A 13911-nucleotide genomic window follows, 5' to 3' on the forward strand; every position below is an offset into this window, starting at 1 on the left:
CTTTTTCTATTCTCAATGGCCACCATTCGACCCCCTTTACAGTGTAAGTAAACCCCTCTATTGCTTTCAGCCAAGGAAGCTGCCATCTATGGCTCTATTTAATCTACAACTGCCATGATGCTGCACATGTGATCAGTTAAGACACCATCCATTGGATGGTTTGACAGTTTGGTTGAGAGCACAACCAATGGGAGTGTTACATTTCGGGCACGTGCCGGAAACAGGGGCGGATCCAGAGCCTAGTCTCGGGAGGGGCACTGCCAGAAAATACGTTTTTTTGGGGGTAAATTTAACGGGGAAATGGCTGGTGTTAGCGCTTCAATCATCACGGCACCATGGTTGTTATGGTGTCAGGATGATTGAAGCGCATTATTACTATTATTACATGGTTATAAAAAATGAAATGGTTCAACTCACCATAGAATCAGTGGGAGCCCCGAGCGTGTCACTTGCCACTGTTATCTGCCACACGTTGGGGATTGTCACTTGCCACGTCACCTGTCACTAGATGCGGATTGTCACTTGCCACGTCCCATGCCACACGTTGCGGATTGTCACTTGCCACGTCCCATGCCACATGTTGCGGATTGTCACTTGCCACGTCCCATGCCACATGTTGCAGATTGTCACATGCCACACCTTGCGGATTGTCACTTGCCACGTCCCATGCCACACGTTGCAGATTGTCACATGCCACGTCCCATGCCACAAGTTGCGGATTGTCACTTGCCACGTCCCATGCCACACGTTGCAGATTGTCACTTGCCACATCCCATGCCACACGTTGCAGATTGTCACTTGCCACGTCCCATGCCACAGGTTGCGGATTGTCACTTGCCACGTCCCATGCCACACATTGCGGATTGTCACTTGCCACGTCCCATGCCACACGTTGCAGATTGTCACTTGCCACGTCCCATGCCACACATTGCGGATTGTCACTTGCCACGTCCCATGCCACACATTGCGGATTGTCACTTGCCACGTCCCATGCCACACGTTGCAGATTGTCACTTGCCACGTCCCATGCCACACGTTGCAGATTGTCACTTGCCACGTCCCATGCCACAGGTTGCGGATTGTCACTTGCCTGCTATAATTGTCTGCTGTGTCCCAGTCAGAGTCAGGCTTATTTAACTGGTGACCCCCTGTCATCAGTGCTGGGCAGGGAGGAATGGGCTGGCTGCTGCCACTGGGAGAGCGATGGGAGCAGAGCGAACACATGGCTCATCCTGAGCGGATGTGTTAGCGCTGCATCCCGCCCCAGGGGGGGCAGCAGAGAGATGATGTAATCTCTCTGCTGCCGCGGCTGCCTGTACATTCAACAGTGTGGGCGGAACTGCAGGGATGCAGGGCGGCGCTGAGCGGTGAGAGATGATGTTATCTCTCTGCTCACCCGCCCGCCGGCTCCCTAATTGGCCAGCAGCCGCTCACACTGTCACTGAGCCGGACACAGCTGTTCACGTAACGGAGCCGCCCGTGCTCTCAGCTGTGGAGCCGCCCGCCGGCTCCCTGATTGGCCAGCACTGCAGCCGCTCACAAACTGTCACTGAGCCGCACACAGCTGTTCACGTAACGGAGCCGCCCGTGCTCTCAGCTGTGGAGCCGCCAGCCGGCTCTCTCACCCACAGCGATGCCTGCCCTGCCCACCCACTCACCCACAATCTCGGAGGGGGCAATTGCCCTGTTGCCCCCCCCTGGATCCGCCCCTGGCCGGAAATGAACCAGTTTTTTGAAAATCTCCCAAGCTTTGAACATCTCACGGAGCTCTGTTCAATCCATCATCCGAATATGGAAAGAGTATGGCACAAATGCAAACCTACCAAGACATGGCCGTCCACCTAAACTGACCGGCCGGGCAAGGAGAACATTCATCAGAGAAGTGTCCAAGAGGCCCATGGTAACTCTGGAGGAGCTGCAGAGATCCACAGCTCAGGTGGGAGAATCTGTCCACAGGACAACTATTAGTCGTGCTCTCCACAAATCTGACCTTTATGGAAGAGTGACAAGAAGAAAGACATTGTTGAAAGAAAGTCATAAGAAGTCCTGTTTGTAGTTTGTGAGAAGCCATGTGGGGGACACAGCAAACATGTGGAAGAAGGTCCTCTGGTCAGATGAGACCAAATATGAACTTTTTGGCCTAAAAGCAAAACAATATGTGTGGCGGAAAACTAACACTGCACATCACCCTGAACACACCATCCCCACCGTGAAACATGGTGGTGGCAGCATCATATGGTGGGGATGCTTTTCTTCAGCAGGGACAGGGAAGCTGGTCAGAGTTGCTGGGAAGATGGATGGAGCCAAATACAAGACAATCATAGAAGAAAACCTGTTAGAGTCTGCAAAAGACTTGAGACTGGGGTGGAGGTTCAACTTCCAGCAGGACAACGACCCGAAACATACAGCCAGAGCTACAATGGAATGGTTTAGATCAAAGCATATTCGTGTGTTAGAATGGCCCAGTCACAGTCCAGACCTAAATCCCATTGAGAATCTGTGGCGAGACTTGAAAATTGCTGTTCACAGACGCTCTCCATCCAATCTGACAGAGCTTGAGTTATTTTGGGCAAAAATGTCACTGTCTAGATGTGCAAAGCTGGTAAAGACATCCCCAAAAAGACTTACAGCTGTAATTACAGAGAAAGTATTGACTCAGGAGGGCTGAATACAAATGCCCTCCGCACTTTTCACATATTTATTTGTAAAATATTTGGAAAACCATTTATCACTTTCCTTCCGCTTTACAATTGCCACTTTGTGTTGGTCTATCACATTAAAATCCCAATAAAATACATTTAAGTTTTTGGTTGTAACATGACAAAATGTGGAGAATTTCAAGGGGTATGAATACTTTTTAAGGCACTTTATCTTTGAAATATAGTTCAAAGAGGTTTGTTCAGCACCTGTCCGCTGGGCTTGGCTTTATCAGTTAAATTACAAAACATCGGTCAGAATTACAAAATAGACGGTTAGAGAAAGTCATGAAAAACTGCAAACATGTGAAAATGAAAGAGAACTGAGATTTGTGGTGGCAAAAAAAAAAGGGAAGTAGAATGCCGAGAATCCAATCTGTATAATTGGGGGTCAGCATAAAACTGTTTGGGCTTCCTTATATTTTCTAGATATTTTTTTAATGTGAATATAATTATATTTCATTTCCCTAATAACTGTAATCAGATTATGCTGAAGACGAGTTCAAAAGTGTTAGGTAAACCTCAACAATGAACTTCTCTTATTTGCCTCTTTTTATATCATTGAAAGCTTTTTGTTATGTCTGTGCACAAAAATACCTCTCGATCCTGCCAGAAATCTCGTGAGCTCTTTGTGCGCTCTGCCTGTGCTGCACTCTTAGCATTGTTCCCAGTTCCTCCTGTGGACTACAGAACACCTCTCTCCTGTGTTATGAAAGTAGGGAGACAAAGCGGCTCCTCCTTAGATGCAGTGTTGTCCCCCCGGGTAGGAAGCATGGCAGGATCACCAGGTGAGATTAAAGCTGTATTAAAACCAAAACCAAAAAATGTAATATATCTCAGATTACCAATCCTTAGATGTGGCCGCTGCATTCGTTTTCCTTTTTTTTTTAGTCTTTTTTCCCCTCTGTTTTCACCTGGTGATCTGGCCAGTAACACACCTCCTGTATTAGTCAGACACAACTCTGGAGGAATGAGGCTCTTTCGGGTCTGGTTTGGATTTTAAGGAAAACCCCATGCCACCATTTTTAAAAATGGCATGGACCCCCCTCCCGAAATCCATGCTAGACCCTTAGCAGAGCATGCAGCCAGGAAAGGGAGGGGGGGTGGGGGATGAGCGAGTGCCCCCCCTCCTCCTGAACCATACCAGGTCACATGCCCTCAACATGGGGACAAGGTGCTTTGGGGTGGGGGGGGGGGGCATCTGAACTGTATTTAAATTGCAGCTGAACCACTCAACAGCTGCTTTGGAAATTTGCACTGGACATGTGTGAGCCTAGCCTTACTGGTGAAGATAGAAGACTGAAAGCCTAAAAGAGAAAACGAATGCAGCCATCGCAATCACCCAGCGAATTAAATTCAAAATACTAACCACAACATGCAACGCTACATCACCAATCTCGTCTCCAAATATAGGCCAAATCATCCTCTCCGCTCTTCTCAAGACCTTCTACTCTCAAGCTCTCTCCTCTCCTCCTCCCATGCTCGTCTCCAGGATTTCTCCAGAGCCTCTCCCATCCTCTGGAACTCTCTACCTCCACCTGTCCGGCTATCCCCTACTCTCACTACGTTCAGGCGATCCCTGAAAACTCATCTTTTCAGGGAAGCCTGTCATGTCTCTGACAAATCTTTTACCACTTCCATCAGCTCATTCCCCACAGTTACAACCTTTTGTACCACCTGCCCCACCCTATTAGATTGTAAGCTCTTCTGAGCAGGGTCCTCTTAATCCTCTTGTATTTTATTGTATTATAACTGTATTGTCTCCCTTTTATGTATTTTTGCTTGAAAAGTACTTAGAACCCTCAAACATTATATATCCAGTGGAACCTCGGATTGCGAGTAACGCGGTTAACGAGCGTTTCGCAATACGAGCACCGTATTTCTAAAAATCCTAACTCGGTTTGCGAGTGTTGTCTCGCAAAACGAGCAGGATTCAGGCCAAAGGCTCATGAACGGAGTCTTTCTGAGGTTTGCCCAGGTCAGCCGAAGTGTGCTCGGGCCTTTTCGGCCGTTTCCGAGGCTCTCTGGCGCCTTCCCCCCGCCTCTGGCCTCATGCGGTATTGCATCTCATCGAAGTCAATGCGGAACAAATTATTTTAGTTTCCATTGACTTCAGTGGGAAAACTCGCTTTGATATGCGAGTACTTTGGATTACGAGCATTCTCCTTGAACGGATTATGCTCGTAATCCGAGGTTCCACTGTATATATTTTTTTTTTTTAGCAGAGACCCTAGAGAATAAAATGCAGATCGTGGCAATACTTTATGTCACATCGTATTTGCGCAGCGGTCTTACAAATGCAATTTTTAAAATAAAAAATACACTTTATTTAATTAACAAAAATAAGAAAATAGTAAAGTTAGCCCAATTTTTTGTATACTGTGAAAGATGATGTTACGCCGAGTAACTAGATACCTAACATGTCAAAAAAAAGAGGGGAAAGGGGTTTGGGACTTTGAATGAAGCACGTAGGTATAAAGAATTCAGTTTATTGTATAAATTAACATACAAAACGCATAATCATGAGTAAGTGTATATCCAATACAATTATAATGACTGGTACAATTCATAAAAATGTATATCTATACACATACAATGTAGACGGGTTGTAGACATGATTATAAACTATCAATATCAAAAACTGTACATACTGACAGACATCAATTGAATCATAGGGACACGGCATATAACAGCTCTATGCATTTCGTGGATTGAGCCACTCTTCTGGAGCATGTGCGTGAGTTCAATAAAATATAATAAAAGGAGTTGCTGTATGGTCTGATCCAACCAAGGAAAAAAGAAAAATCATAAAGAATAAAATAAAATAAGTATGAAAACCCACTCTCTACCTTTCCCCTCTTTTTCTTGACATATAGGATAGGGATGGAGGCAATTGACCTTACCAGGTCACCGCCTCATATAAAGTCCCCCATTCTGGATGAAGGAGCACAGGGGGCACCTTTGGACAGCAGCATTGTCAGTCTGGGGGGGGGGGGGGAGGGAAGTGTTAGATGGACTAGCAGATTTAGATACACTCACAAATTAAAGCCAAACACCAGCTCACACTTTATAAGCCATTACAGCAGTTTTTTTTTTTCTCAGCCAATTCCTGTGGAAGGGTGCCCAGAACGTGGCTGGGGTGGTGAGTAAATAGTTTCCTGTTCTTGTCCAGGGGGAAAGGTTCCCAGCCCAAAGGGCTGCTGCCCTCCCAGGCAGCCTAGCTGAAAATCTATCTGGGGGGCCTGGTTGCTAAGAATCTCTGAAGCTAATCAAGGAATTTCACTCCGGCCTGATGATCCGGTCTGAAGGATTCACCATGGAAATGTCGGCCTGATATTGGAAGGAGGCATCCAAGTATCCAGGGACATTGTGAGTACAGACCTGGGTACAGGGTGTCGGTGACAGTTGCTGCTGCCAACCCTTGCGTGTCAGTATTGGTTGTTGTCTGATCTGGGATATCTCTAACAGTGTTTAACGGTACCATTCCTTTTTTGGGCCATTACTGAAGAGGACTATCATAAGGTGTAGCGTCAAAATGAAGAGTGCCCTCTCATTGCTGTTTGGCATTAATGGAGTGTCCCATAGCTATCTAGGTCCTTTTCAAGTTTACTCAGCAATACATTTCAGAAGAAGCAACCCCTAGAATGTTCATTGAGCTATAAAGAGGACTGTTGATGTGTGCTTGGCTGCTGCTGCTGCACTAACCTGGGAGGAGAACCTGAGGTGAACCAGCGGCTCCTGTGGCGGTAGCGCTACAGACATATGATTGCTCCAAATGCTGGTCAGACCAGATGAAGGTTATGCAGGGCTCAATTGACATCTAGAACGATTATTCTAATTTCCTGTAAGGATCCTTTCAAATATCATTCCAATACATGTTTTGTTCAACAGTACCAAGCCCTGATGGAGAGGAACTCTTTAACACCCCCCCCCTTTACCCCTTCCCAAAAGGCCTTAGATTTTTATAGTACAAGGATTAGACTTAAATGAAATCTGGACATTATATATTCTGTTTTTGGCACTTTCCTCCTTGCACACCTAGTTTCTACTTCAGCAAAGAGGCAACCTTTGGCTACCTTCAACCTTCGGCCACCTTCAACCTTCAGTCACCTTCAACCTTTGGTCACCTTTAACCGTCGACCACCTCCAACATTCAGTCACCGTCAACCTTCAGCCACCTTCAACTTTCGTCCACCTTCAACCTTTAGCCATGTTCAACCTTCAGGCACGTTCAGCCTTCACTTTTTGACCACCTTCAATCTTTGGCAACCTTGTACCTTTGTTTAGGAGAGCTGACTAAGGAAAATCATTCCACTGTTTACGACCCAAATGAGATCCACCACCCCACGCCTCTTGTTTTACTTATACTTCCCTAATATTCTGTCTAGTTAGCTTGTTTTTTCTTCCCCTTTCCAGAATTGTATTTTATGGCATTTAGAGCTTTACAACTTAATTTGTCTACAACCACAGATGACCCACCTATTCTAAAGCTGGCCACATACAAGGAAAATTTAGTCAAAACAATTTTCATTTTTGGAGTGTCGTTTCATTTGTTAATGGCTAGTGGGGTCAAATCGACAATTGTCTTATGACCATATTTGGAACATTTATTCAATTTTCTAATGGATGTTGGGGTCAAATTGAAAATTGATTTCAACCACAGTGATGAAGGAGCAGGATGGAAAAGGTTTCTCAACAAACAATATTCTACCCGTGAATTAAATTTGCATTCCAAAAAAAAAATCATATATATTGTAATGTGCAGGTGATAGGTACAAAATACACCTTTTTTATTATGTCTATGATTAAATTCAAATATCAGGTCAGGATGAAATTTTAAAGGGACATAGTTGACTCAATGATGACAAGATCAAATGCTCTAACAATCTTTCAAAATTTTCAACAGAAGTTTGAATGAAATTAGCATAAGGCCAGTCATACAGTATCTTACAAAAGTGAGTACACCCCTCACATTTTTGTAAATATTTTCTTCTATCTTTTCATGTGACAACACTGAAGAAATGACACTTTGCTACAATGTAAAGTAGTGAGTGTACAGCTTGTATAACAGTGTAAATTTGCTGTCCCCTCAAAATAACTCAACACACAGCCATTAATGTCTAAACCGCTGGCAACAAAAGTGAAAATGTCCAAATTGGGCCCAATTAGCCATTTTTCCTCACCGGTGTCAGTGTTATAAGGTCTCAGGTGTGAATGGGGAGCAGGTGTGTTAAATTTGGTGTTATCACTCTCACTCTCTCATACTGGTCACTGGAAGTTCAACATGACACCTCATGGCGAAAAACTCTCTGAGAATCTGAAAAAAAAAAATGTTGCTCTACATTTATCTTATAAAGATGGCCTAGGCTATAAGAAGATTGCCAAGACCCTGAAACTGAGCTGCAGCATGGTGGTCAAGACCACCAATGTTACGCTGCACAATTCTCCTCTGGTCTGCAGGGGGAGAGCTAGAGCCAGGAAAACCCATAGACTTCTATGCAAAGTGATGAGAATCCTGGGAGTTGTACTCTGGGAGCCATATTATGGGACCCATAGACTCTTTGGATTACAGATCCCAATGGACACTGTACAGTAAGAGGAGTGGAGGGAAGATTTATATTAAACTTCCCCATAAAGTCTTCCTCTTGGTGCTGAGGAGAGAGAGAGACAGCACCTCATTCAGGTTATTCACGTGCCAGGAAGGATACAAACCTGAGACTGGGAGTGAGGACAGCTCCGCCCACATCACAGATCCCGCACCTCTGATCACTAGAGGCTTTCAGGGAGAGACTGAGGGCCACCGAAGTGCCTAGCCCAATCTGATTCGCAGTGGGGTTAGGTCCCATAATAAGCCCAACCAATAGCCTTGTCTGTAGATCAAAATAGAAATGGAAAGCAACAGAGCAATATAAGATAGTTCCCCCAAGGGGTTTTCTGGCAGCAAATTGAATTGTTCAAAAATAGTAATTTTTATAAAAGTCTTTTTATTATATCAAAATGGAATTCAAATTCATGAATTTTTAAAATATGAGCTCTGGTTAACATTAAAGGACATATTCCATCATACATAGCGATATTAACACAGTGCAGCAAAACATAACATTACAGAATGCCAGCCACATCGATACCCCTATAGGTTTCGACCCATGCAGTCGTGGTCTTCCTCGGGGAAGACCACGACTGCATGGGCAAACAATTACCTATTACAGGCAAAAAATTACCTTCAGAAGTCACATAATTAGTGAAATGATGTCCACCTGTGTGCAATCTAAGTGTCACATGACCTGTCATTACATATACACACCTTTTTGAAAGGCCCCAGAGGCTGCAACACCTAAGCAAGAGGCACCACTAACCAAACACTGCCATGAAGACCAAGGAACTCTCCAAACAAGTAAGGGACAATGTTGTTAAGAAGTACAAGTCAGGGTTAAGTTCTAAAAAAAATCCAAATCTTTGGTAATCCCTAGGAGCACCATCAAATCTATCATAACCAAATGGAAAGAACATGGCACAACAGCAAACCTGCCAAGAGACGGCCGCACAGCAAAACTCACAGACCGGGCAAGGAGGGCATTAATCAGAGAGGCAGCACAGAGACCTAAGGTAACCCTGGAGGAGCTGCAGAGTTCCACAGCAGAGACTGGAGTATCTGTACATAGGACGACAATAAGCCGTACACTCCATAGAGTTGGGCTTTATGGCAGAGTGGCCAGAAGAAAGACATTACTTTCAGCAAAAAACAAAATGCCACGTTTTGAGTTTGCGAAAAGGCATGTGGGAGACTCCCAAAATGTATGGAGGAAGGTGCTCTGGTCTGATGAGACTAAAATTGAACTTTTTGCCCATCAAGGAAAACTCTGGCGCAAACCCAACACATCACATCACCCAAAGAACACCATCCAGTGAAACATGGTGGTGGCAGCATCATGCTGTGGGGATGTTTTTCAGCAGTCGGGACTGGGAAACTGGTCAGAGTTGAGGGAAAAGTGGATGGTGCTAAATACAGGGATATTCTTGAGCAAAACCTGTACCACTCTGTGTGTGATTTGAGGCTAGGATGGAGGTTCACCTTCCAGCAGGACAATGACCCCAAACACACTGCTAAAGCAACACTTGAGTGGTTTAAGGGGAAAATGTAAATGTGTTGGAATGGCCTAGTCAAAGCCCAGACCTCAATCCAATAGAAAATCTATGGTCAGACTTAAAGATTGCTGTTCACAAGAGCAAACCATCCAACTTGAAGGAGCTGGAGCAGTTTTGCAAGGAGGAATGGGCAAAAATCCCAGTGGTAAGATGTGGCAAGACTCATAGAGACTTATCCAAAGTGACTTGGAGCTGTGATAGCTGCAAAAGGTAGCTCTACAAAGTATTGATTTTAGGGGGGTGAATAGTTATGCACATTGACTTTTTCTGTTATTTTGACCTATTTGTTGTTTGCTTCACCATAAAAAAAAAATATCTTCAAAGTTGTGGGCAGTTCTGTAAATTAAATGATGCAAATCCTCAAATAATCCATGTTAATTCCAGGTTGTGAGGCAACAAAACACGAAAAATGCCAAGGGGGGTGAATACTTTTGCAAGGCACTTTATATACGTGGTGATGGTATATTTACCGCAAAAAAAGTAGAATTGAGGAAAATATCTAATAACCAGAAATTTTAAAAAAGTTGAGTGATTCAGAAGCCTCCATGAGCTATCCCCATCTCCTCAAGGCGGAATCCAGCTCCTAGAAGATTACAAGAAGCCACATTTTTGGCACCTCCAGAGGAAAGTACAAGAGGGCCTGATGTGAAATTCCCATATAGTAACAATAAATAAGTGAGTAATGGATAGTCATAGCTAAGTAATACTGACAGAATGACAGAAGATGCCAGACTAGCAAAAAAAAGGGGAGGTGTTTGCTGTGTTGTTCATGTTAGCTGAGTTAAATTGTAAAATACATTCATATAATATGTATGTATATGGTTTTCACATTCTTTATCTGTTATGTGTATCCTGTTTGATGTACCAGTAAAAACATATATATACAAAGTATATATATAAAGAGTGTGTAAAAAATATGTGAAAAAATTGTGTGAAAAATGGTGGTTGTCTATATGTTAATAGGTGGGGAACACCCAACATGGGGAAAATAAATAAATACATATGTGAGGGCGATATCCATTGTGCTAACTATAAATGTAAAATCAAAATGTGATGTGTGTGTGTGAAAAGCTACATGAAAGGCCATGAGTATAAGCTACTAGTGAATAAGATAACTGGCTATATATAGCCACAAAATAACCCACTAAAAAACAGATGGAAGTTAAAACTAAAAAGTGCAAACAAATGAGGGATGAACTCCATTACCCGAACAGGTGGAGTGACTTTGTGACCGGCAGTTGAATGCGTAGTGACACAAAACGACAATGTACAATTTAAGTAGTGGTGCTCTAAAAAGAGAAAAACAGCCAACAAATCATATGGAGTGCTCTAATGATTCAATATATTGTGGTGGTTGCAACTTTGCCTGACCATAAAGGCCCCGGCCCCTGTCGCAAAAGCATGACGTCATGATGTCCCGCACACGCAAAACTGGAAGTCGCACGCTGCCATCAAGCATCCAGAGGGGATCAAGGGATGCCGCTGGCAAGGAAGTGCTCCCCCCTGGGGCCATGAGTGGAATTACTGCATGGATCCCTTTGACATGACAAAAGAGAGAAGCGCGGAGGGAATCCACATCTCCCTACCGAAGCCAAAAGAAAAAGCATAATCCGCCAGAGAAGGTGCAGATGGGACCACGGATCAACTCGATCACTGAACCAACATAACAAAACAGAAACTTTATTAAATGCAATACATTTTGTAATTATTATTTACAATCTTACAATTAGGGTATGTTACCCAAAACACATTAAGGATTTTTCTTATAAGCGCTGTATGCATACTAAATATTCTTTACTCTTTTCTATGGTTTTGCAATCATTTTTTTACTATTGTATTCATAAAAATGATGCTAGGGCTAATGGTTTTTTCCTGACCTAAACCCTTTTAGGAAAGGAGCAAATGAGATGGACTCATTGAGGCCTGAAAAAGTGGTGGCCTGTAGTCTGAAGATCCATCTCTGCTTATGTTGGAGCAATATTTTGTTCCAATCACCGTCTCGGTCCAGAATGTGTATCCGATCGAGGGCAGTGCAAGTAACTTTGGGCACTCTGTAGTTGTTTTTCAGCACTACATGCCTGCCAATTGGGAGGTAGCAATTCCCAATTTGCATGCTACACATGTGTCTCGAAATGCAGAGCCAAAATTCCTGTTTTGTTTTGCCTATATAAAAGGCACTAAACTCGCATACCATTAGGTAAACTATTGTTCTAAACAGGGGAATTGGCGCTGTCCAACTGTGTGTGTATGAGTGATGATTCTTCCAAAGAATAAAATAACAAAGTGTTGGTTTATAAACAAATGTGTCATAAATATCAAGAAAATATTGATGTGCATATGGAAATACTAAAATATGAATGAATCACCTGTGAAGTGAAATGGAAAGAAAGTGCAGAGTGCTCTAAAGCGCATATAAAATCGCATATACAGAAAATATATTTCATAGATATCTATATCTTAAAGGTGATCCCTATATCTAAAAATAGCTGGGGAACCAAATCTAATAAAAATGATGTAAAAAAATATTTTTGATGATCCGCATAGGCAATTACTGAAACACATACAGAGTGAAAACCTGAAAAGGTTAAAAAATTAAAAATGTGTAGGAGAACCCCTGCCTGTGTGCATACACAATTACACTAAAGGCAATCAATGCAAAACACTTCATATGTGTATAAACACAGAAAAAAATAAATAAATTAAAACTAAAAAACAATCAATAATTAAATTCTTTGGAAAAGTCTGCAAAAACAGTTCTAGGAGTGTGTCCCACTGGTGAAGGAAAAAAGTAGTCACAGCCTTCAACCGTTGGTGTCCCGTCCTTCACTGCACCCCCACTCGTGTGTGCACTTACCGAACTGCCTAACCCCTGCAGGGGTAAAAGGCATATGCAGACAGTCCTGCGATGGCGAAACCGGGAAGTGGTCCTCCGTCCAGGGGTGCTATATCCTGCTCCGGCGTGATGTTAATCCCAGTGACAGGTATCCGTGTGAAGTGAAAACAGAAAACACTTCATAGTGTGAATCCATAAAAGGTAGGAATTTTATTGAAAATCCATATAATAAAAATGGTAGAAGTACAATCCATAAACTGGAGCTAAAAACGATGTGCAGATAACCGGCTCACAGCCGAGGGGCAGCGTGGTGAGGCGTGCGTTCCACCGCCCGACAGCTGAAACCGGAACTAACACAAGCTGGAAGAGAGAGGTGCTGACGTGTGCGTATCACGAGGCCACGCCTTACGCGTTTCGTCATCAAGACGTCATCTGAGGCGCGGCCATCTTGGTGCTCCACACGTCTAAATAGGGAAACGGAGGTGCCACTATAGCCAATCGGATGCTTAAAAACCGCCCCTTTGACTCCCCATAAGAAACCATTACAATCCTAATTGCTGGTCTGGCGCCATCATGTGGTGGAAGTACATAGTGATGTTTTGGGCGCCTCCGTTTAACAGAGAAAACTGAAGCACAAGATAAAATTATGAGCAAGTCAGAAGGGTAAACAGTCAGCGAGGGGATGCCCCCTCATACCAAATGCATTTAATATTACATATCCCAACGATGTGTGACTCCAAATAAAAAAGGGGGGCCAAAAAACAAATAGGTGAGGGAATTAAAGTAAATAAAAAATGTATTAATAAAAAATGTATTAATAAGGAAAAAATAATTTATTATAAAAAATAGAGATAAGAGGGTCTAAAAACATTCTTGTTGGTATATATAAACAAATCGGAAGGGTGGTATAAGCCAAAAAGATTTTTGTTGGGGGCAGCAATAAAAATGCATATAAAAATACATATACAAATATATTTCTATACACCCAAAAGACAGAGAAATACATACATAATAAAGGCCTGCATAGAGAATATATTGGACAGAAAATTAGCATTCATAATCAAGGCCAATAGAATATTTAAAATATTTAAAAAAGGATCCAAAAAATCTACGTAAATAAAATTGATTAAATGCCTATATTCTAATCTGTGGTGCTAATTGGATTCATAATGAAAATGGGGGTCCATGCAAAATCTATGTGAAAAATTGGGAGGAGAATACAACATAGTAGCTAGT

Source organism: Aquarana catesbeiana, linkage group LG12 (genome assembly GCF_042186555.1).
Source record: "Aquarana catesbeiana isolate 2022-GZ linkage group LG12, ASM4218655v1, whole genome shotgun sequence".
In the NCBI taxonomy this organism is placed as follows: domain Eukaryota; kingdom Metazoa; phylum Chordata; class Amphibia; order Anura; family Ranidae; genus Aquarana; species Aquarana catesbeiana.